Source organism: Mastomys coucha, unplaced genomic scaffold, assembly GCF_008632895.1.
Source record: "Mastomys coucha isolate ucsf_1 unplaced genomic scaffold, UCSF_Mcou_1 pScaffold5, whole genome shotgun sequence".
Taxonomy (NCBI): Eukaryota; Metazoa; Chordata; class Mammalia; order Rodentia; family Muridae; genus Mastomys; species Mastomys coucha.
The window spans coordinates 4,416,059-4,440,525 of NW_022196911.1; the positions used below are offsets into that span (position 1 = coordinate 4,416,059).

At 44.0% G+C, this 24,467-nt stretch overlaps 2 protein-coding genes across 4 annotated transcripts in view; both read left to right on the forward strand.

Annotated features, from left to right (window-relative positions):
- Window positions 1-24,467, forward strand: part of Scaf8 (SR-related CTD associated factor 8) — a 307,179-nt gene that overhangs the window by 267,962 nt on the left and 14,750 nt on the right. For both annotated transcript variants that reach the window (XR_004113422.1, XR_004113423.1), the window contains one exon: window positions 8,605-8,695. The gene's annotated coding sequence lies outside the window, so the exon portion shown is untranslated. The remainder of the gene's footprint in view (window positions 1-8,604; window positions 8,696-24,467) is intronic.
- The window catches only part of Tiam2 (TIAM Rac1 associated GEF 2), a 122,725-nt gene continuing 118,012 nt past the window's right edge, over window positions 19,755-24,467 (forward strand). Inside the window, exon 1 of one of the 2 annotated variants that reach the window (XM_031353062.1) lies at window positions 19,755-20,191. The gene's annotated coding sequence lies outside the window, so the exon portion shown is untranslated. The remainder of the gene's footprint in view (window positions 20,192-24,467) is intronic. The other variant, XM_031353061.1, reaches the window with a different exon arrangement.

Genomic DNA, 24,467 nt, shown 5'->3' on the forward strand with positions numbered 1-24,467 from the left:
ACCGCTTCCCTCCACATGAGACTCCTGTTTATTTGCGAATGAGTCTGGTCCTCCTTTCTCTTGCTGTCTTTGCTCTCTGAGAAAGCACTTAGGGGTTTCGATAGATGGGATGCTTCTGAATGTGGATAGGGCTGGAAAAAGGAGGACCAAGGAAGGCACGGGTAGGTATTTACTCTCCTGCTTAGCATGGGTGACTTCTGGCTCTGGGCTGTGGTGCCGTCTCAAGGTGGTTTGGGGCCTCCTCTCTCTCCCATAGGCCTGGCATACTTCTGTAAAGTAGGGCATGTGCCGTGTGTGACAGAGCCTTCCCCTGAAACTAAGTGTGCTAGCCAGAGCATTGGTGCTACTGTCTGAGTGGAAGGGACTAGGAACTGAGCTTTGCAGTTCTCTAATGAAGAAACTTAGACCTGTCATCCCCAGAGTCAATAAGCCAACCAGGTGAGCATGGCGTCTGGATCAAGAAGCCAAACTTTGAACACTAGGGCAAAATCAACTGACTTTATCCTCGCTAGGGATGAGACAGGATTCTTAGAACGTTCTCGTGTGTGCTACAAAACACAGCAGACACAGAGATAGAGGAAACCAAGTATGATGTCAGATACGAAGGCTCAGGGCTTCAAGGCAAGCATCCCACCAGGCAATACACTCCCTGGTGTTCTTCAACCAAGTGATTGTAATCTAGTAGGGTTGCACTGAGGCGAGCCCTGCTCTGTCCCAGGAGGAGAGTGGAATTTGTAGAGTGATTTTGATGTTTTCCTTTTTTTGAGATAGGGTCTTGCTGTGCAGCCTAGGTTGGTCCTCAACAAGCAGCAATCCTTCTGCCTCTGTCTTCCATGTGTTGGAATCACAGGGGGTTCATGGCCACACCCAGCATACAGAACTGTTTTACAAACACTCATAGAGCTGTGAGTGGTGGCGCATGCCTTTTATACCAACACTTGGGAGGCAGACGCAGAGGCAGGTGCAAGTCTTTGTGTTCAAGGTCAACCTGGACACACCTGACCAACACAGTAAGTGTGAGGACAGCCAGGGCTATTAGACAAGAAACCCTGCCTCAAAAAGCCATCTCTCTCTGTCTCTCTCTTTCTCCCTGTCCCCGCTCTTCCCTGGCTCCTCCCTATACCCACCCTAACCCCAGGACTGGCCTGGTACATTGTCATCTGTTGAAGATGAGATAAACTGAGAAAAAAAAATGAGAACAAAACAAAAAAAAATTGTATGGCAGTTTTTACTTTTTATCACTCGTTTTTAACTTCACAAATAAATGGTAACAAAACCTCGAAAAAAAAAAAAAAAAAAAAAAAAAAAAAGCCAAAACCAACCAACCAACCAAAACAACAACAAAATAAACAAACAAACAAAAAAACCAACTGACTAAACAGAAATCCACTTGTAGGACCCCAGTGGAGAACGGTCTACTCTGTTCCACCATGGGTGCTGATGTGAGTAATTCTCATATTTGAGTCTACTTGAAGACTAGGGGCAGTTCCCACTTTCACAGCCTCTCATCTTGGGCTATAATCTTAGTGATGTCCGGTGTGATAGATTGGCTTTTTTATGGACTGTAGAACTGTGAGCAAGTCACCATCATTTGAACACTTAGCATAGTACCTTGAAGAGAACAGTTACTCAGCACATACTTCTTGAATTAAATTTAATGTAACCCACAAGTGTCCCCAATGCAGCCACTGACACTGCAATGTGCTAACTTTTATGTCCTTGAATTTTGTCCCTGGATACATGAACCCTTGTGGGAGTCCCAGAGAAGACTGGTTTACTCTAAATGGAAGCTAAATTGGCTGAAAGGACCACAGCCCAGGGAATACAGTGGACCAAATGGATGCAGCTTAATTCTGCCTCTGGCTCTTGATTTCTTTCTTGGTTTGTAGGAATCAGTCAGTATGTGTATGGATAGGAGGTTCAATGGAAACTCGTTATTTTCACTGTAATGAGTCAACTCTTTGTTACAAATGGCATCTTTTTCTAATACTGTAGAGTTCCTTGGGTGACTGGCTTTCCTTTTTGGAGCTCAGAATCTGATTGCCCTTGTCCTTTGTCTAGTAACAGTGTGCTAGTGAGAGAGAGAGAGAGAGAGAGAGAGAGAGACAGACAGACAGACAGACACAGAGAGAGAGAGAGACAGAAAGAGATAGGCAGAGAGACAGAGAGAGAAAGGAGATAGAGACAGAGAGAGAGATAAAGTAAAAGAGGGACAGAAAGATGATCACAAAAGCCAAACAGTTTGCCACAATGTAGTCTTACCTAATGCCTGGAAACGGCCTCATATCATTGTCTCTTGAAGCTCTAAAGGGCAACCAGACTGATTTGTTAAGTTAGCTATCTGGGAGTGCTGATCTTTGATGGGTTTAGTCAGATGCAGCCATCCTGAGTCACATGATGGGAGTTAATGGTGACCAGAGCCTCGTTTCTCACTTCCAGGCCTGGAAAATTTCCCATGAACTGCATTGTTTGACTCCTAACACTGAGCCAGTCCCGTGAATTGATAAGCTACTGAGCTGATAACAGGCCAAAGCAGCGGTTCTCAACCTGTGGGTCACAACCCCTCTGGCAAAGCTCTTATCTCCAAAAAATATTCACACTGCGATTCATAACAGTAGCAACATTACAGTTATGACCCATCAATGAAGATGATTTTATGGTTGGGGTGGTGTCACCACAACATGAGGAACAATATTATAGGGTTGCAGGATTAGGAAGGCGGAGATACACTGGGGAAAGCAAACCCAGGATCTTTAAAGCACATTCTTCAAGGTGGTGCTGAACACAGTGGGTATAATCTGAAGAGGGTATGAGTCCCCGAGAGCAATGCTTACCAGTTAGAGCAGCAGGGATAGAGTGTATGATACCACTCATGAGGCCTTTAGTTTAATCTTCAGGAACAGGAAGGAAAGTACTTTTAGCTCCTTGGGATAGGGTGAGAAGAACATATTTGAAGGGCAGTTGGGTTGCGACTACGTCTTTGTCCTCTTCAGAAGGATCTCACTGACCGCTGTTGCTATTTGAGCTGAGTGCTTTGGGTACCACGCCTGGGCATGTGATAGTGAGCATTGGATAAACAGGAGCACTTAGTTTGTCATTCTAAGGTAACCCTTATTTGTTTAGTATGTGTGTGTTACATGTGCACGTGCGTATATGTGCTTGCATATGTATGAATGCACATGTGTGCGCATGTGTGGAGGACAGAGATTGATGACATTTGTCTTCCTCAATTACTCTCTACTTTACTTACTGAGGTGTAGTCCGTCACAGATTAGCTAAACTTGATAACTAGCTTGCCCAAGGTATCCCCTTTCTCAGCTTTTGAGTTCTGTGATGTGGAGGATCCAAACTCTGTCTTCATACCTAGTTATAAGTGCTTCGTCTACTGAGCCATCTCCCTATCTCTAAGGTATCACTTAAATGTACTTTTTACTTGGTAATGTAGCCAATGGTACAGGTCATTTGTAGCTTCTAGGGGAGGTGTGGCAAGAGAATTTTAAGTACTGTTTTAAATAAAGAGCTAACACCTTTTCATCTCAAAAACAAAAAAAAACAAAAACTCAAGGAAGAAAAATGTAGGATATATTTGTATTAAGTGGAAGCGATGTCATGGAGCCAAGCAGGCCTCTCTGGGACTCCAGGACTGCCTGGATTTCACACTGGATATAAGTGTATATAAGGGTATAAGGAGCACTGATTAATGACTGTGCTCCAATGTGGTGCCAGTGTACAGGTACAGGCACAAGAACACCCTTTGATTTTGACTTTAATTTTTTTTCAAACCTTATTTTTAATGATAGTTCTTAAATGCTTTAACCTCCCTTGTAGCCCATCGCCCATCATCAGAGATAGTGGAAAAGAAAGGATACCGGGGGAGTGGACCCTGTATCCTGTTTAGAAAGGTTCTTTGGAGCAACTACCGTTGTCTGCAGTTGGGTTCACAGGTTAGCAGGCAGCAGCAACTAGATCCACTGGAAAGGGAATGGATTAACTCTTAAGGGAGTATGTCTCTGAATCTGCCTGTTAGATAGTAGTGTACTTAGGCTGCCAAGTTTCCACTCAGGACACAGACTTATATCATATCCTCTTGATTAGTAATCTGGTCTTTTTAGTTCCTGGTCTTATGAGCTGTGAATTATAAAGGAAGAGTCCATCCTTAGTGAGCTTCATACCTGTGGTGGTTTGATAGGTATGGCCCTCATAGACTCATGTGTTTGAATGCTTGGCCACAAGGAGTGACACTATTAGGAAATATAGCCTTGTTGGAGGAACTGCGTCACTGTGGAGGTGGGCTTTGTGTTCTCCTACACTCATTGTGGGACACAGTCTGCTGCTTTCAGATCAAGATTTGGAACTCTCAGCTCCTTCTCCAGCACCGTGTCTGTCTGGACAGTACCATGCTTCTTACCATGTTGATAATGGACTAAACCTCTGAACCCATAAATGTTTTTCTTTATAAGAGTTGTCTTGGTCATGGCATCTCTTCACAGCAATGAAACCCAAAGTAAGACAGTACCTGATTATTTCTAATAAGCAGCAGCACCTTGGATTCCATAGACTCATTTGACAGAGTCTGTGTTAAAACCTGTAGTTATAAGATGCCGTCCTATCTAGCCTGTTGCAAATCCCCTCTGTACTACAGAGAGAACATCCACTTGCTGAAGGCAGGTCTTGGTCCAGCTTGCTGAGGGCCAGTTTGTTCACATGACACTGGGGAAAGTAGGAAGGGCAGTGATGAGGGTGGTGAATCACAGCAGAGTGTTCTTAGTGACAACCAATGGTCCTACTTGGAACCAAGCCCAATGTTCAGTTCATGTGGGAGGGTCTCATGGGCCTGTTCTTCATCTCTAAGAAGAGCAGGCTGGGTATCACTGTGCTCTAAGATCAACTCCTACCCCACTTCAGTTTAGTCCACAGTGAATGGGTAAGTTTTTCTAGTTAACCATATAGCTTATTGCTTTAAGTACCATGTATAAGTAACTGAGACAGACACTCTGAAGACAAAGAGGAGCTCTTAGCTTGCAAAGCTGTTAAAACCTAGTAAGGGAAACCTTAGCACGCATCTGTAATCTCAGCAATGGAGATGTGGGTGTGGGAGGAGCTAGAAGGTCAAACCTGGCCTTGGCTGCACAGTGAGTTCAGAACCAGCCTGTGGTACATGAAACTCTGTCTTAAATAAAAGCCAACCAAACGAAATAAGGATGTATATTTATATTACTCCCTTGAGGGTCCGAGAACACTGCAGAAAGTGAGTCAGGAAGAACATAAGAGTTGGAAGACAGGGAGAGAGGCTTCAGTATTCTACCTTCTAAGTAGGGTGAGGAAATGGGAACTGTGAACTCACAGTGGCTGTGCATGCTGCTACGGGTTAACAGTGGGGCCTTCTATCAGTCGGCTATGGGGGTGAGTAGTGACCCAGTAGTGACCGATGAGTCTCAGTCACATACTTTTGATCTGTTGAAAACCAATAGATTCTGGAAAGGGGGAGCACAGTATTCAACTGTCTAGTTACTAGTGAGCCCAGTAGGCTCTGATGGTTACTTCCAAACCCAGAATCACATAAATGACTCGATTAAAAGCTGTGGGATACTACGTTAAAAAAAAAACCCAAACCAGTAAATAGGTAAAAGGAGTGTACATATATGAAATTATGAAAGAACAATATTCATTTAAAATGTCCAATTAGTAGGAAATAGGAAAGGGGAAAATAACCACAAGGCAGTTGACTACATGAGAGTGGTAAGTGGACTGGGGACCATTAACCCTATAAGGGGAAAGGAGATATGAGGGGAAGGCTTCACTGAAAAGGGGGCACTTGAGCTGGGTGTTGGTAATCAGGGTCTCCCAGGAGGCATTTCTAGGGAACACAAAGTGTGCATAAATACATGTGGAATGAAAAAATCTGTTAAATTCCTACAAAAGCACACATCATTGTCATATCACATGCCGAGACACAATGTCACTCTCATTAGACAATGCAGAATGTGACAAATCATGTATTTCATAGTGTTTGTGTTAGTAAAATAGCTGTCCGTCAAGCTGTTTGTGAAATAGAATAATTCTTGTGGTATGAGGATCTTCAGTATGTTCTATTTGGATGCACTCCAGAGAAGTTCAATTCAATTTTCTATTACCGGCCCATCATACCTTTGATTCACCTGAGTCGATGTCAAACTGAATTGTGTTATTTTGTCAATATGAGATTTATTCTATGTGGCAGGCCATCTTGACTGATAGACCAGATGACTAAATGTTTTGTTGGAGCCATTTATGTCTTTTTTGGACAATTTCAGCTATCTCTTGTGGTTTTAAATTATTTTCTGCGGAGTAAAGGGAATGGGTGGGTTTCATGTTTGTGTGTAACTGGGCAAGGTGGCATATGCCTACAATCTCAGCTTTTGGGAGCAGAGGCAGGAGGATCTCTGTGACTTTGAAGCTAGCATGGTGTATATATCACTCTTCAGACCAGTCAGGGCTGTCTAAAACAAAGAAACAAAAGAAACAACCAAATTATTTGTTTACGTTTATTTATTGTTTGCAATGTGTGTACCCAGGGACATCAAAGGACAACCTGTGGGGCTCAGTTTTATCTTTCCACTGTGTGGTTCCTAGGGACAGAACTCAGGTTATAGGGCCTGGTAACAAGTGCCTTTATTTGCTAGCTTGAAGGGTTTTTTGTTTTTGTTTTTGTTTTTTTTGTTGTTGTTGTTGTTATTTTTCGTTGTTGTTAGTTTGGATTTGAGACAAGATCTCATTCTGGAGGCAGACTGGGCTATCCCTCCTACCTCAGTCTTCTAGTGTTAGGATTACTGGTATGAGCCACCATACTCGGCTTGGGATGTTTTTAGAAGGACCATACCAGTTGCGGTATCCTGGGCCATCAAGTTAAAGCTGTTATCCCCATGAGGACGCACCTCACCGTCTAGCTGTGTCCCTATAGAATGCACCAGGATAATCAAGTATCTGCCAGTGGTGATTGTTTCCAGTGGAAGGGGGTTGACCCCATCCATTCCTGCTTAGAACATTTCACTTGTTCTAACCACCTAACCAAGTACTTCTCTGCTCTCTCACATCCAATACTTACAATGATGGATAGCATTTCCATCCTATAGGTGAGAACACCAGAGGCCAGAGACATGCTGACCTCAGAAGTTGATGGAAGCAGGGCCTGCACGGCAGAGTCAGCCTACAGGCTCCATAGTCAGCCTACGGGCTCCATGGTCAGTGTTCTGTCAAAGATAGAGAGTCTCCAGTGCATCCTCTGTACCTAATGTATAGAGGGAGAATGCCAAACATAGACTCTCTGTAGTCTGAGAGGACCCCTGCTGAGCCTTTACAGTTCAGAAATCCAGAATCTAAGCTTCATTGTTAGCATTCAGAAACTATTGGTGAAATCTATACAACAATCCCAAAAGCTCTGCGATCTAAAATGTGGTTCTGAGAATTTGAGATATTCCTCTCTGCCTATTGTGTGTGTTGGAGGTTCTGTCAGGCCTTAACCTAAGTCAAGTCTCTCACTGGGCAGGATCCAAGGTGGGAGACCTGCTGAGCTCAGGAACTGGAACCCAGCCTAGGCAATATAACAAGCCCCCAGTTCTAAACAAAAAAGAAACAGACAAAAAATGGCAAGCCCACCCTTCCCTCCTCACTCTCCGAAGGCTGTTTCGTGGCGGGTGTGTGGAGTTTCTGGTGTGCTAATTAATAGGCCATGAGTACATCTCTGGGGAGCATGCCAAACATAGGTTTTACTCTCTGTAATCTGAGAGGACCTAGATACTGCCTGTTTGCCAAGAGTAAAACCCTGATCCTTTTAGACTCGCCACGCATGTGGGTTCTACTTTGTAATCCATGATAACTCTTTGAGACATACTGGCCTTACTAGAGTCCTGGTTAGACACTCTGCCTAGGGGATCTTCTCTCTACCTTGGGCTCACCCAGCCATTTCCTGTTCTTCTGTTTTAAAGTGGTCACTTGTTGCTGTCTGTCTGATGATCTTGCCTATCTACACAGCATGTCTCTCTCTAGGGTATTTCCCTAACTTCACCCTCTGTTTTGACTACTCTCTGTTTGAATGAAGTTCAGTGTGACCACAGACATTGTTGTACACTCTAAGTACAGCTCCTGGAGTAGTTAGATGGTTGATCACCCTAGGCTAACCATGCCAGTCTTGTCTTTCTCTTTATCCTGTACTTGCTAATTACCTGCCTTTGCATCGATCGACTTATCACCTATATCTAACTAGTTCATTTTTGTCTACCTGCCTGCCTATCCATTTATGCCTCCTTTTTCCTCCCTCTCCTGCTTACTCATCATCTTCTCTTCATCCCTTGCCTATCATCTGTTCACACTCACTGGGTCCCTCTCATCAATAGGAAGTTATGGAATGGAACAGTAAACCTCCATCTCCAGTTAGGATTGAAGGAGACCCTCAGATTTTCTTTCTAGTTAATCATTTAACCCTGCACACATTTCTTCATAGATATTCTTTTTTTCCTATTAAGTCTTTGAAATAGCATAATGCTGAGACGTTGACTTTTAACCACAAAACTCAAATTGTGGAAAATTGTCTCTCATTACTTCTGTCTCTTTGATGTCGTTTGGCAGGGCTGAGTGATTGACAAGATACCTCTTCAGCCAGCTCCTTGTGGACAAATGAATGACTAAGTGTTATCTACACACGGCTCCCTACTTAAGGGTAAGTTTGAGACACTGTGTCTCACAGGCTGTGAACGTCTGTCAGTCTGGTCTCTTTGCTGAATGACCACATTCCTGTGTGGCTGTGGAGGGTATGGCGTTGGGGGGAGGGCAGGGGATTCCTCAGTGCTGATACAGAGGATCTGGCAGGCATGGTCTTCAGTCTGAGTAAATTATCACAAAGACACTTAACTGGATGATCTGCTCATGTGGAAGTCTGGCCCGTCCCTCTCTAGAACTCTAGATGGAGGGGAAGGAGCCCATGAGCAGTGTCTTGGATATTAGATACCGATTGGGACATGTTCATACTCCATAGTAAGTAGAACCCCTCCCCTACACCTGAGAACATCTAGAAAGTACAGTTTCTGGCTGGAGTTGTGGGGTCAGGTAAGCCCCAAGCTCTGGACATAAAGAACCTACCAAGGTTCGATAGACTCCCATTGTATGGGCTTTGTCTTCCTCCTCATCTTCCCTAGTAGACATGTTGCTGGAGGGGCTAGCACTCAAGGCAATGTATGGGAAAGAGGCTGCTGGGAAGCTGGGAGGGTCTGCAGCTCTGCTGCTTTGCAGACTGGTGCTTGCAAAGCAAACTTCCAGTACTGCATAGTACAAAATTAGCTCTCAGCTCATGGATCCACTTCCGAGGGTCCAGAAACCACCCAATCCAATGATCTCGCAGCTCCAGTTCTGTCACCCTATTTTAATTTTCTGTTTAATGCTGGTCCCTCCTTGATAGGTGCTTTGCTTGTTTGACTGTTCATGTATTTGTGTATCAACTTCTTGTCTTCATTGGAGCTAGAGGTCTTGTCTAGTTCATTGCTGCCTGGTTCTAGAGCCTATATTTCCCATGGTGCATAACAGACATTTGTGTGTGTGTGTGTGTGTGTGTGTGTGTGTGGTGATGTGACCATGTGTCCCCATGTGGGTCAGAGGTCAACCTAAGGAGCTGTCCCTTTTAATTTTTATTGAGACCCTGCCCTGGCTTGCTGACTTAGCGAGGCTCAGTGGCTTATGAGTTCAAGAGACTGATGTGTTTTCACCTCCAGCATACAGCTCTGGGATTATAGGCTGTGCCACACCTGATTATTTTTTTCTTCACACAAACTCTGGGGGTTGAACTATGCTGTGGGATACTGTCCTCTGAACACAGTAGCCATCATTCTCATCCGAACAACTGTGTTACAAAGACCCCTGAGCCCAGCTTCATTGTCTGTTGGCCTTCCCTTACAGAAGTAAGGAGTGGGGGGAGGGGTCACTGAACCTTCACCGGACACTCCAGCCATCCCCCTAACCCTGCACCTCCTGGCCATTTGGATGGAATTCTGCCCTAATTTCATATGACTCTGGAGTCATAGGAACTCTGGAAATGTTAGGTTTTGCAGCCTGTGGAAGATTTCTTGAAGCAAGGGGACTCCATCAATTTAGCTCTGGATAAATCACCATCCATGCTGGGGCTAGACTTTTGGGTGGTATTGCTGCTTGGGGGGCAGGGGTCATCTGTGTTTCTGTGAGTAATCCCTCACATATGTTCCATAAGTAGGCCATAAACTCATTCTCCAAGGTGCAATTTTCTGGACTTTAGTGGGAAAGGGTTCTCACAGTTGCTGGGAAGGTCTATGTCAGACTGGAGTTTTTAGGGAAACACTGTGTATATGTGTGCGTGTGTGTGTGCATGTGTGTGTGTGCATGTGTGTGTGTGTGTGTGTGTGTGTGTGTGTGTGTAGTGTACATATATATGGATTCCAGAACATCTTCCTTGTTCATTCTCTGACTTATATACTGAGGCAAGGTCTTTCACTTGAATCTAGCCAGCTTGCTCTAGGGATCACAGCTCTGTCCTCTGTATTGTAGAATTACAGGCAGCTGCTACACCTTCCTGGTTTTTATGTAGGTGCTGGGATCTGAACTCTGAGCCCTTCACTTTTGGGCAAGTGCTTTCTTTACTCACTGAGCCATATCCACACCCCCCACACTTCCATTTATAGCTATTTAGTCACCAGCTGGGTTTAAAAACAACCTTACCCTGAGTTAGGCTAGCTTCCTCTTTTCTTTTCCTTAAAATCTCACAGCTTGATGGAATAGGAGTGTTAAATTTCCATGTGTGTGGACCCCCAGGACTGGCTTTTTTAGTGGACCCCAGTTCCACCTGGACACAGCCCTTGCCAGGAGCCAAAATTGAACTGAAGTCTCAGGACTCTGCTCATAACCTCCTGAGCTCTAGAGAGAACAGCGCTTGGGTTTGCTTCTTTGTTTCATTGGACAGGTATGGATGCTTCTGGCTTATGCCTTGATGTAGACCTGGAGGGAATGCAGCGTAGGGCAGGGACCTTCAGGGCCAGTGACTTCAGCTGTGTAGGCTGGAAGGAGTAGTATAGAGTGTGAGCCAGCATACAATGTCGAGTCACATTAATTAGTAAGAGTTTTAAAATGCTTAGCCCACCACAAGGTATTCTCAGCTGCTTTTCTTTTCTTTTATTATTTTATTTTTAACAGTAGAGTGTGCTAAGAGGCACACTCTGCTCAATAGATTGAAACAAGCTGGGCAGCGGTGGCACACACCTTTAATCCCAGGACTTGGGGGGCAGAGGCAGGCGGATTTCTGGGTTCGAGGCCAGCCTGGTCTACAGAGTGAGTTCCAAGACAGCCAGGGCTACACAGAGAAACCCTGTCTCAAAAAACAAAACAAAACAAAACAAAAAACAACAACAAAAACAAAACAAAACAAAACCACATTGAAACAAAAGAGAACCGCCCATCTGTACAGGCAATGGAGGGAACCAAATTAAAAGGAAGGTTGGACTTTTTCATGGACTCTGGCTTGCATTCAGTAGGAACTTTGTAGCCTGAGCAGTATCACTTTAATCTGAAAACCTACTATGATGGCTGCTAGGCTCTGGTCCTAGAACACTCAACTGTAGGTTGAAGGTTTTGTGGCTGGGTTGGTGTCCCAGTCGCTCCACTTGAGGCCTTGGCTGGTTTAATAATTGTGGGTTTTTAATTCTCTAATATACTACATCCTGACCACAGTTCCTTCCCCCGCTCGCCCCAGCCTATCCCTTTCACTTTCCTTCTCCCCGGATCCAACCCCCCACCTCACCCCCAATCCCTATCTCCCCTCAGAAAGGAACAGGAAGATCATATAACAAGCTCCAGTAAAACCAGGCACACACCATCAGATTAAGGTAGGGCCAAGGCAATCCAGTAGGAAGAAAAGGGTCCCACAGTAGACAAAAGAGTAGGGGACTTCCCCACCACCCCCAACACAAAGCACTTTAGTTACATTTTATACTTAGTGAGCAGGGTAGGCTCACTTTCTGAGATGTTCAAGGGTAGCCCTTTATGTTACAAACAGCATGCATGGCTACTGTTTAGAGGCCACAAAGTCATGAGTGTTTCTTCCTATAAGATTTTGTTTGTTCTGTTTTGTTTTGTTTTTAATTCCACCCAAAGTTTCTTTTCTCTTAAAACCCGTGTGTAGGTTTCTTTTCAGTAGCATGACTTTTTAAAAGTACACATTTCATGCCTTGCACAGTCACATCACCATTTACTTAGAAAGCATGCTTATAAAGCATTACCACAAAACATTGTAAATTGAATTTCAAAATGGAGGCCGTGGGTACTGGAGAGATGGCTTAGGGTTAAGAGCAGTTGCTACTCTTTCAGAGAACCAGAGTTGCCCAGAGCCCACACTGAGCAGCTCACAACTGCCTGTAATTTCAGCTCCAGGGGATCCTATGCCCTCTTCTGGCCTCTGAAAACATCCACATGTGTGTATGCATACAAACAGGCAAACACACAATACATACACATCAATAGCAAGAAATCAAAATGGAGGTCTTAAAAGCATTATCTTTCATTGTCATCAAAGTGACATTTAATTTAGTTTAGATGTATTAACTTATAGAAGAAAGCTTTTCTTGTGAAGAAAAGCTTATGAAGAATTGGGTTTAGATTTTAATTTATGTCATGTAATACTTGCTTATTCTTAGAAAAGTAATTAGTTATTAAATTAGTGAGGTCTGGGGCTACAAGATGGCTCAGTGAGTAAAGGTGCCTGTCACCTGGTCGGAATACCTGAGTCCCAGGGCTCACATTGAGGAAGAGAATCACTTCTACAAGTTGTCTTCTGATCTCCACATGTGTGCTGTGGTATGTATGCACACACACACAGATACACATACACACACACATACACACACACACACATACTCACATGGAGGTTTTTAAAAAGTCAGTGAGATTTGCTTGTTATATGATGCAAGATAACACTTGAACTTGTAAATAAGATGACATTTGAATTTTATGAATATTCATGACACAAACTTCATTTCCATAATGATCAGATTCTTAAGGCTTTTTTTTTTTCCCTCTCCACATCTGAGATCTTTCAAACACTCAGAAAGTTTTTCTATTTTGAAATTTAAATTTACTCTGTCTGGCTTTAAAGTGGCACATTGTTTAAGTTTTCTTTGACTCAGAGATTTCGAAGTTGTTCCTAGCTTGCTTTAAAAGTTAAAAATGTATTCCTCACTCAATATACAGCAACAATGTTGGGGGCTTATGCAGTGCTGTCCCCTGTCACCTCCAGGGCCTCCTCAAAGCTAGAGTCAGGAACCTGTGGCAAGTGGGCAGCGTGGCTCCATTGCAGGGCAGTCCTGATGCTGACAAATCCCCTTGAGCCCCAAGCAGCCTGGCTTGGGAAATGCCTCAGAAGGCTGGCTGAGGGACTACAAGCAGAAATTCCTGTTTGATGGACAGGCAGGGATCACACATGGGACGGTTTTATTGCTTGCATATATTCACTGTACAAAATAGTGGATTTCTTGATGGTATTTTCTTGTGTGTATGTGGTCTTTTTGATCGTTTGTAGCTCTCCATTACCCCCTTTTTTCCTCTTTTACCTCCTCTCCTCCTGGTCGACGCTTTCCTCTTCACAAAGAGACTCCTTTGTATTTTCATGGCTTTTTTTCCTTTTTTTAAATGTCTAGATTGCACATATGACAAAGCATGTGATACTTTGTCATTTGAAGTCTGGGCTTATTTCACTTGACATGATGATTGCTAGTTCTGTCCATGTTCCCTCAAATGACTTGATTTCATTCTTAAAGCTGAACAAAACTCCACTGAGCACAGATGCTGTGTTTTGATGGATCTTTCTGTCTGTTGCTAGCCTCCCAACCTGCTTGCATCCCTTGGCTACGGGAAGAGTGCTGTAAACATGGATGCTTGGGGACGTCCTTCGAGTGCTGCCTGAGGTGCCTTTGGGCGTGTACTGGCGGACAGGACTGCTGCTACTTTCCTGAGCTTGCTCTTCTCTCAACAGGGATTGAAATGCTTCTGGCAGAAAGACTGAGACCATGACACACGATCTTCTTTCATCTTTACTTCCGCTCTACCACAAACACCCTTTGCATCTCATTTATCCCCTACTCATGCATTCATGAACATATTTACCGGGCATTCACTGCATGCCAACAATTTTAAAGCAACAGCCTTTCTAGTAATAAATGATCTTAACATGATCTTAGCTCTATGTGACTTACATTCATCTTTCAAGTTTTTTTTAAATGAGTATGAATGTCTCACCTGCATTTATGTGTGCACACTATGTGCATACAATGCCTATAGAGACCAGAAGACGGCTTTAGATGCCCTGGAATTGTAGTTACAGACAGTTGTGAACCACCCTGTGGGCGAGGAATCAAATACTGATTCTCTGGAAGAGCACCCAGTGCTCTTAACCACTGGGCTATCTCTCCAGCTTCCAATTTACATTCGTAGGCAGACCTTGAAATAAATGGATTACATTTAATGTTTTAAGTGATGCTTGCAGAGACCATGGAGACAAGTGGTGGTGCTCCCACTTTACAGACTGGGAGACAGGCTCAGAGGAATTAAGGCTTTTTTTTTTTTCTTTTTTCTTTTTTAAATCACAGGGCAGTGTCAGAAGACAGGACAGACGGACTGTAATGCTTTGACCCTGGGTGAATTGGTTAGCTTCCTGGGTACCACAACTGAGGTGCCAACAAAACGTGTCTGTTGTGTATTTGTGTGGGTTTTCAGCATCTTAACTGGCATGCAAGTCTTTGGACAAGCGAGCTGCTAACTCTCCATTCTGTCTAGTTTCTCTGCTGGTTTGAAGCCTTTGTGTTTGGTACAACCTGGTAGATTTAGATCCTTTTAGGTTTGCTGGGGAGAAAACTCACCAACCCAGGCAATATTTCTGAAACCCTTTGGGTTCTTGCATGCTGTGTGGTTCTACCGGTGCTCGGTCTCAATTCCCTGTTGGTTCAGCCCATGTGGTCTGAAGGACGCCACAGACAACACGGGAAATGTCCTTCTGTGCAAGATGTGTCTGGAACTTTTTTTTTTTTTTGGTATGACCATATCAAAGAAATGGATTTTTTTTTTTTATGCATGTGAGGGATTAATCTTCAGGAATCTTGTTTGGGTAAGGGCAGTTAATCCTTTTAACTTCTGTTTATTGTTCTTAGGTTTTTATTTTTTAACTCTATGCTGGTTATCTGTCGGTGGTGAGGGATGCTTCCACTGAGCTGCGTTTTCAGGAACTGCTGTGTGTAACCTTCCAAGGGTGGCTGATACAGGATTGAGTTTCTTGCATTCTAAGCATAGAGGTTATTGATATTAGCTCGTATTACTTTATAAGACTGCCTTTTGACACTGAAGGGTGGAGTTCAGTGTTTGAGCACTTAGCATGTGTGAGGCTGTACCTTCCGTCATCAAAATTGTAAAAAAAAAAAAAAAAAAAAGAATTTTAGATTTTCTTGGCCTTTTAAAAAATACTTAGTGCATTTATTTTTGTTCTCATTTGTGGTAGGTATTGCTCTTACCCGCCCTATTTCATGATGAAGCAAATAGAGTTCAGAGAGTATTAATATTAGTCCAGTGAGTCTCTGACCTAGGAGCTGAGATTGTCTCATTGTCTTTACCATAGTTTTATTTTTCATTGTTATTTGTGAGATAGTAGTGCATATGTGTTTGTATAAATTATTGTATATGTGTATGTGTTTGTGTGTGTATGTGTGTGTATGTATGTATGCGCGTATGTATGTTTGTACATGGCTGGATATCAAATCTAGTGCCTTATGCATGCTAACAAACACCACCAAGTTCTCAACGTCTAAAAACAATGATCATCGGACAACTTCACCCTTGTACGTGGTATACTCTGGTGGCACTTCTCACAGGCACCTTCTCTCATCCCCACTCACACCCCTCTTCCTACCACATCCAGGTTCAACTCCGATGCCTTTGTATTATGGCTTTGCTTCTGCTCTGTGACATGCTGAGGTTCGTCAGAGGGCAGCCTGGACGAGCATGGCTGTGGAGCTGTCCACTAGAGTATGGGTATCGGCAGTGGCTACATCACCGAACACAGTGACTTCCTCTCCTCCAGCAACTCTCCATTGCCAGTAGCTCCTCTGAACAGTCTGTTTCCCAAGATCCTCTTATCTGTGGCTGATTGTTGATGGGCCTAGTCTCCTATAGATGCTACGTGTGCGCCTGCCACCTCCCGCAGCATGTAAGGAGGCCTTAGAACTGCTACGGCTGGCCTTCATGGCTGTCCTCTTCAACATCTGGCTTTTTGCCCTTCCTATCTACTCACCCATGGCCAGATTTCGGTTTATTCTAGAAGAATTTCTACATTGTTTTATTATTTTACACCTTCCATCTCTTCTCCAATGTAGAAGCCCCCTGAACACACCTTTGTAAACATGTGTGCTCCCGCGGTGTAGAATATTCATAGTCTTGATACAGTCAGAGGATACGTTTTGTTTAGTCTCGACTAGGCATTTGAGGAAAACAGTGTTTTCCATGGACTGACATGTGTGAACACATATGCCATTTATTCCTGCATTTTATTAAGAAAATTTGCAATTTCTCTGAAAATATAACAGCATCCAAAAAACTATATAGTGAGAACCCCATCCATCAACTTGTCACTTAAATCCTGTGATTGTTAGCATGTCTGTGGTATTTGCTTTTAACTATATCCTTTTGCATTATATGCCTCTGAAGTGAACACTTTACATGCTTCTCAGGAATCATTGCCAAGGAGTTTAATTTTAGATGCCAGTTAACACATATGCCCTGTCACACCATCTTGTGATGTAACCATAAAAAGATGAAGCCTGGATTTCGGATTTAAAAATATTCTGCATTTTGGAATTTTGAGATGGAGACTTTAATTGAGCATATTTTATTGAAGCCTCCATGTCTAAGGAGCTTGAAACACTCTCTGATGTCACTCAAAGCTCCAGTGACCCGGCACATACTAAGCTTACTAGGGTGACTTCAACAGTAATCCCAAGTCCACTGGAAATGTCAGACCATAGCTGGCAGGGATTTGTTATCACAGCTCGTTCTGCCATAACGGGATCTCCTTACAAAACGTATCATGAGATCCGAATTACCTTCAAAGCTAGAAGCAGGAACAATCCATGGATGCTCATGTGATTCCGGACAAGCAAAATTGTGCTGATAGGGTGTCTCCTCTCAGCAGCTTCTGGGTCTTTTAACCTCCAGGCAGAATTTTGTCCTGTGTGTATCTAGGAGTCATTTCCAGTGTCAGAGTTCCACGGGGCGCTTTTTATCCCTCCACTCTAGATTTATTTATTTATGTGTATATGTTATTTGTTTTAATTTGTGTGTATATGTGTGGTATATGCACATGCAAGTATCTGTGTGTTCCAGTCTGGTAGCCAGACATTGACTTTTTTAAAAAAAGATTTATTTATTTATTTTATGTAAGTACACTGTAGCTATTTTTTTCAGACACACCAGAAGAGGGCATCAGATCTCATTCCAGATGGTTGTGAGCCATCATATGGTTGCTGGGATTTGAACTCAGGACCTTTGGCAGAGCAGTCAGTGCTCGTAACCTCTGAGCCATGTCTCCAGCCCCAGACCTTGACTTTTGGTTATCTTTTCTATCTCTTTGAGACAGGGTCTCTCACTGAACTTGGAGTTTCTCATTTTGACTAGACTGAAGATCCACCCATCTCCCATCATTCTAGCCTTGGCTTCCAGGCATGCCTGGTCACACCCAGCTTTTATGTGGGGACCAAGGATGGAACTCAGGTCCCTCTGTGTATGCCCTTGGTCCCCTGAGCCACCTCCCCTCCCCTGATCTGCTCATTTTTTTAAAACGTAGCAGTGGAGATGCCGCCAGATTTAAGGGAAATGGAGGTTAGTGAGTTGGCAGTATTCTTAGTCCTTTGGTATTTACCTAGGGCCTTTCAAAAATACATCTTTGGGGAATTCCCAATCTTTGTGTTCTGTGACTTGGTTTCCATGGCAACCTTCTTACTCAGCCAGAGGCTGTGGTTACTTGAGGGTGTGTCTTTGCTCCGACTCCTTGTGCTGACCAGCTCTGTCACCTTGTACCTTCATTTTGACCTCGGCTATCTATCATTTATCTTTGAGACAGAATCTTATTCTCTAGCTCAGGCTACCCTTCAACTCCTGACACCATTTTTTACCTCAGCCTCCCAGGTGCTAGGTACACACAGGCATGCATCAACCTGTTAGGCTAAGACATCTGTGTTTAAATCTGTACCCTGTGGGGGCTGAGTTGAGTGACTTTTAGACCCACTCCATCAGTATTAAAAGTGTTTGTGGCTCCGTGTTAATTTAAAAAAAAAAAAGTGGCAATTCTATTTACTTTATAAATGTTAAATTATTACTTTATTAATGTTAATTTATTTTTTATAAATGCCTTTCTGCAATTTTTTCCAGTTGAGGTTATGAAGCATCTGAAGTATGTGCCACGCTATGTAAAATATTGTTCTCAATGTGGGTTTGTATGTGTGAATGTGTACATATCAATAAGGTATGTCTTAAAATCCAAATAGGGAATTAAAAGTTTATCTAACTGTAGTAGAATCTGGTCCTTAATAACTCGCCGATGGCATATTTAGCTCCGTTCACTTCTTAAAAATTCTTTGGTATGTGCACATATGCCACAGTGTATGTAGGGTCGGTGACAGCTATCGGTGTCAGTTTGTACCTCTACCTTGCTGAGGTAGGTGCTGGGTACTGCAGTCTAGCTGGCTTGAGAGCTTTCTGGAGATTTTCTCCTGTCTCCGTGTAGAAGTACCAGGATAACAGACGTACCCCACTGTATCTGGCCGTTTCATGTGGGTTCCAGCATTCATGATGTTTGCACCAGCTAGAAATTTAATTCCCTGAGCCATCTGAAGGGCCCTTGCCACATGTTTAAAATAAGAATGTTGCCATACAAAGCTCTTGCCACATGTTCAGGATGGGTTATGTGCCTGTATACTTAGATACAGTATACTGTATACGATACATATATCTGAAAGTGTAGGACTTTTGGTTCTTCTGTGGAATATAACCCCAGAAATGTAAGCACTACATCAGAAATGTAATTCAATTCTATTCATCACACAACAACAGTCTAGTATAGAAATGACCTAGGGGCTGGAGAGATGGCTCAGAGGTTAAGAACACTGGTTGCTCTTCCAGAGGTCCTGAGTTCAATTCCCAGCAACCACATGGTGGCTCACAACCATCTATAATGGGATCTGGTATCTTCTTCCGGTATGTAGGCATACATGTAGGCAGAACACTGTATCCATAGTAAATAAATAAATCTTTAAAAAAAATGACCTGAAAGAAAAAACCTTGTATATTTTTATTTTTAATATCTTTCATCAATGGTTACAGTTAGACTTCAGAACACTCTGCCTCTGTTGTATAGCCTTAATTTACAGTAATGTAATACATACTCTTGATAAAACGGCTCTGCATTTAGTTTCCAAGGACTTTGAATGTAAGACTCCGTTGCTGTGCTAAAGTAAGGGGGGGGCAGGGGAGCCCGATTCCAACAAGGAGCCCAGAGTGAGGGTTATATCTGATATTCTGCGAATCAAGGCAGCGTTTCCCGGGGCCACTCTGAAGGCAGTTCTTCTGACCATAGCATTCCATCTGTGGTTTTGACTGCTTCCCCAAACACAAGGATGGTAGGTGTGTATTCTTAGTGCTACACGGCTTTATAAAAGACGCCAGGGCAGCCCTGGTGAGTAGGGCTTTATTTTGTAACCTTCAGAGCCAGACTACCATGGAACTTCGGTGGTCATGGTGGATTGCTGGCCCAACAAGAGCCTAGTCATGGGCAGCCCGGTGTCTCTGAGGCAGGCATGGTGGCAGGCTGTCCCGGGTAATCACTCCAGGCAGCCCACGGAAAAACCGCTTTCTGGTTAAGTCTGCCTCATAGCGTTCCATCAATGGAAAAAATTGAACATGATGAGGGTGTGTAACGAGCAGACAGAAATATATCCAGCATTGCACAGGATCCGTTTTTAGCTCTCAACGGCTGAGCAGTCGAAGTGTTAGACACCGTTTCCTGGCTCAGCCGGGCAGAAGGAAGACAGAGCGTAGCTTCTAGCTGGGTGGAACTTTGTTAAGCAAAAGCTCCGGAGAACAACCGGCCACAGCCATCGTTCTGACCAAGGTAAGGTTATAAAAATGTTTGTCTGTCCTTGTGAGTTGAGACTTAATTTATCTGGGAAGATTCGTTTCTCTGAAGCTTCCCTTGGCAGCCCGTCCTCGGGGCTTTGCCTCACGTTAGTTTATCCTCAGCGTGAGTTATCTCAAAGAATTCTTATCTCAAAGCTTAGTGTGTATGTGACTTCAGACACCTCGAGGTGATGCGTTACAGTTGCTTTAGAATATTTTATGAGTTGAAAATTCTCCAGGCTGATTTGTATGGAAGGGTTCACCACCCCACCCCACCCACCAGCACCCCCTGCCCCCCTGTACTCCCCTCAAGTTACCTGAAGAAAGTGTCCTGTCTCAGTCTGATCCTGTTAAAATGTGAGTGACTGTTGCTCACCTCTCCAGTCCGTTTCTTTCAGGGTGGAATGGGAAATTGAAATGTGTCTGAGATTGTATACTTGTTGTTTCCTGGTTATTCTACCAAATGCGGCTTTTAGCAGAGTAAGGCTTTATTTTTCTGCCTTCTAATTTGCCGTTCACTCTTCAGTATTATTTGTTCCTGAGGCTTGTCTTGAGCTTTTGGGGAGGGGGTGGGTGGGGAGAATCGTTGCAGTTCTGGGTAAGCAGCCCCCTGTTTAAGCAGAGTGAGGGACTTGGGTGGTGACATTCATTAGAGCCTGAACTCCAAGCACACGCCGTCCCAGTTGAGGGTGTGTGCCTGTCGACAGCAGGAGAGAGAAACCCTAGCCCGGGTCCCTCTTGCTTGGTCGGCCATATATTTGGCCCAGCATGTAATTCTCAGAAAATTGGTGGGTGGAGAGAGTGAAAATAGGAAGGTCTTTTGAAGTCATAACTTGGAAGTGTATTTATAGGCTATCTGGAGAGTAAGGGATCGTCTGCATGGCTGCTGGAGGTTTCCTGGTGTGTTTTAGTGTTTACTGTGGCCTTAAGTCAGGACTAGGGGTTCTGACAATCTGTTTCCTTTCACTATAAAGATGCTATGGCAACTGGGACTGTGCAGCGAAAGTTCATTTTTAGCCATAGGAGGATGTCTCCCCATGGGTGTGGTGGGCACCCTCAGTCCATCCTGTCCTTTATAGAAATGTCTTTGGGAGGGTGGAGGCGTTGGGGTGAAGTTCAGGTCAGTTCTACCCACAGAATAACGGGTCATATTGTTGATTCCTTTTAATTTCAGAGATGTTGCTGGGACAGAGACAGGATAGTTCAGAGTGGGAATTTTCGGCCCCTTTCTCTGCTGAAAGAGAGACTTGGCACTGCCTTTGGTTTTCATGGGCTTCCAGGCTGATGCAGAACCCAGTGACTCAGGTCCACAACACCAGCTTAGATGGTGTTACAAATACATTTGGATTAAACCATAAGTGCTGGTTTGCAAAGCCTTCTCAGGCTGTACGTGGGGGTAGAGTCAAGGGGAGGCTCAGGGTCCTCAGGGAGAGATTGTCCGAGCTATGTGACCCCACTCACACTCCATCCGACAGAAGATGCCTCTTAGACTTTGTGCTGAGTAGAGCCCCACTCACTATGCAGTTAATATGAGGCCTCCACAGCTCCTTTGAGACATAAATATGGAATGGATGAGTGAACCCCAAATTACACTCCCTAAGTAACCCAGTCACTTTCCCAGATCTGGGCACATGTCCAGGTTTGCTCTGCTCTGTTAAAGTCACTTACATGGTGATAAGAACTGGAGTTAGTGTGATCTTGTGCCTCAACTGCTCGATGTCTTAGAAAATTATTTCCCATTCACAGACATACAGAGCCGAGGTCATTTTGGACATATTTTTACTTTTAAAGAAAGAACATCTTTCTTGGTTGGAGTGAAGAGTGTCTTAGATACAGGCCAAGAAAGTGATGGCTTTGTGAGAGAGGTATGGGTTTTGGATAGAAAAGACTGAAAGAAATCATCGCTATTGAAGAAAATAAAAATAGTGAGGATATGAAATACATGAAGCTAATAATTGGATTTTAATAGCAGTGGTGGCTAATCTTTTTTCTCAGTCTTACTTAGTGAGCTATAGATCCCTGATAGTTCTGTCTTGGTATAATTGTATTTTTTGTAGTTCTGGGGTTAGAATCTTGGGTGTCTTGCATAGCAGACAAGTGCTCTACTGTCTACACACACACACACACACACACACACACACACACACACACACACTCACTCACTCTAGCCTTTCAGCTTTTTTAAAACAGCTAACAATTGTTGGGAAGATTCAACTGTGTCCCAAAATCTGTTTTATGTTGTTTTTCTAAGCACGCCTCCTTCCTTTCTCTTTCTGGATCTTTTTTTTTTTTTTGAAACAGGGTCTCTCTATGTAGCCCTGGATATTCTGGACCTCACTATGTAGACTAGGCTAGCTGAGAGCTCTGCCTTCTGGGCGCCAGGATTAAAGGTGTAGATGAAGTCAGTATTGACCAGAGCCTGGCTTCCCTAGTTCTTTATAGTCCATATCTGTGGAAACTGAGCTGAAAAATGAATCTTAGATAGTTTTACGAATTGGAGCACTGAAAATCCACAGCACTGAAGTGGTGTGTCCAAAATGACAGAGAGAGTTATTTGCCCAGAGATATGGGAGGAGTTAGGGTATCCTATAGCGGAGCTGGGGTGGGTGTCCAGATAGCTTGTTAATTCTATTCTCACCATATTTAAAAACTGGTATACCTGGCGTGACTACGTTGGTGTATCTGTATCTGGTTAGTAAGTTAATAAAAGATCCATATGTACATGTGTGTATGTACATGTACAGATTTCCCATTCGCACATGCATCCACCTGTGCCTTTCCTACCCTCCTCCTCTTCTGCTCTGTCACCTTCTTTTCGTCTCTTCACAAATCTTACCAGCTCAGACAGATCTAAACATCTATGTAGAGGGAGGATTTTCACCTTGTTCTTGTTTAACACAGTTCAAAGGCTCCACTTAAACCATGGCTCCCATCTTGGTACTGTCGCTACAGTGAACTTCTGGCTCACTGGACTTAGCCCAGCCTACTTGATAAAGCACTTGTGATTGTCATTCTTGTACCAGTGGTTCTCGGACCTCTTAGTCTTCAATTAGGAGGTGGGCTTTTTCTTTCTTTGCGTTGTTACATCCTTGGCCCCTCGGTCCATAAAGAACACAGATTTGTTTCTTCTCAGGGTTTTTAAGTCCGAGAAATCTAAGAGATGACACGAGAAGACAGGCCGTAGGCAGCCTCTCTGGGCAGCCTCTCTGGGAGCCTCTCTGAGTCTCCTCACAGGAGCAGACTCAGTTTTGTTGTAGTAAGAAAACCCTCCTACCTTCAAGAATGTGGACAATCCAGGGAGAAGGGCCCAGGCCCAAGCGATGTGATTACTAGGTCCCACTTCCTGAAATACCGGATATTGACAAGTGAGATTTCAACATGAATTTTGGAGGGGACAAAATTGTCAAGAAGTGTGCCCTGCAGTGTGAGCCAGCATTAGGATGTTAGTTGGGTTTCTCTGGGGTGAATGGAAGGCTTTGAGTCTTTTGACACTCACTTATACACTCTGGAGACTAGAAGTCTGAATCCTAATACAGCAGGCCCATACTCCCTCCGAGATGCTGGGAAGAAGCCTGCCTTGATTGTTTTAGCGTCTGATGGAGGCTGCTAACTCTCGGTGCCCTTAGTTTGTAGCTACATGACCGACCTCTGCCCGTGCTCTGAGGTCTCATTCTGATGGAGTCTCTCTAGGTTTTGGTTAGTCCTTGCCCTGGCAGATGCATTATGGTAAGGACCAACAAACACAGTGATGGCCTGAGGTCTTGCTAGGCACTTGGAGACGGACAAAGTCTACCCGCCAAGTGGTGGGCCGGGTTATCACTTACACTCCAGCAAAGGGATGTGGCTCTCGCTAAAGACGGCATCTGAGGGAGTTGGCGCATGGAGGTCTCCAGGCGTCGATGAAGGCTGAGCAATCCTGGGTATCTTTAGGTCAGCTCCAGGGAACAGTTCTCATCCAGCTTGTGTGCTGGTTGTGACACACATCCCCCCCCCCACACACACACCGCTTGCACTCACGTCGGAGTAGGGTTTCCAGGATGGAGCGGGAAGAGGCGGCAGGCTGGTCAGCTCAATGCTAAAGTCCATAAGATGGAAAATGGTGGAAAGAAGTTCTCCTGGAGAGAGAACACACTGCTTTCGGGCTCTCTGGAGCTACCACTAGCAGAAGGGAAGGCACCTAACAGCTGAGTGGACACAGAAGCCCACACAGGCAGCAGAAACAAAGCAGAGTCACGGTGTAAAGAGGTAGGAGAGGGCATGGAGCTTCATGA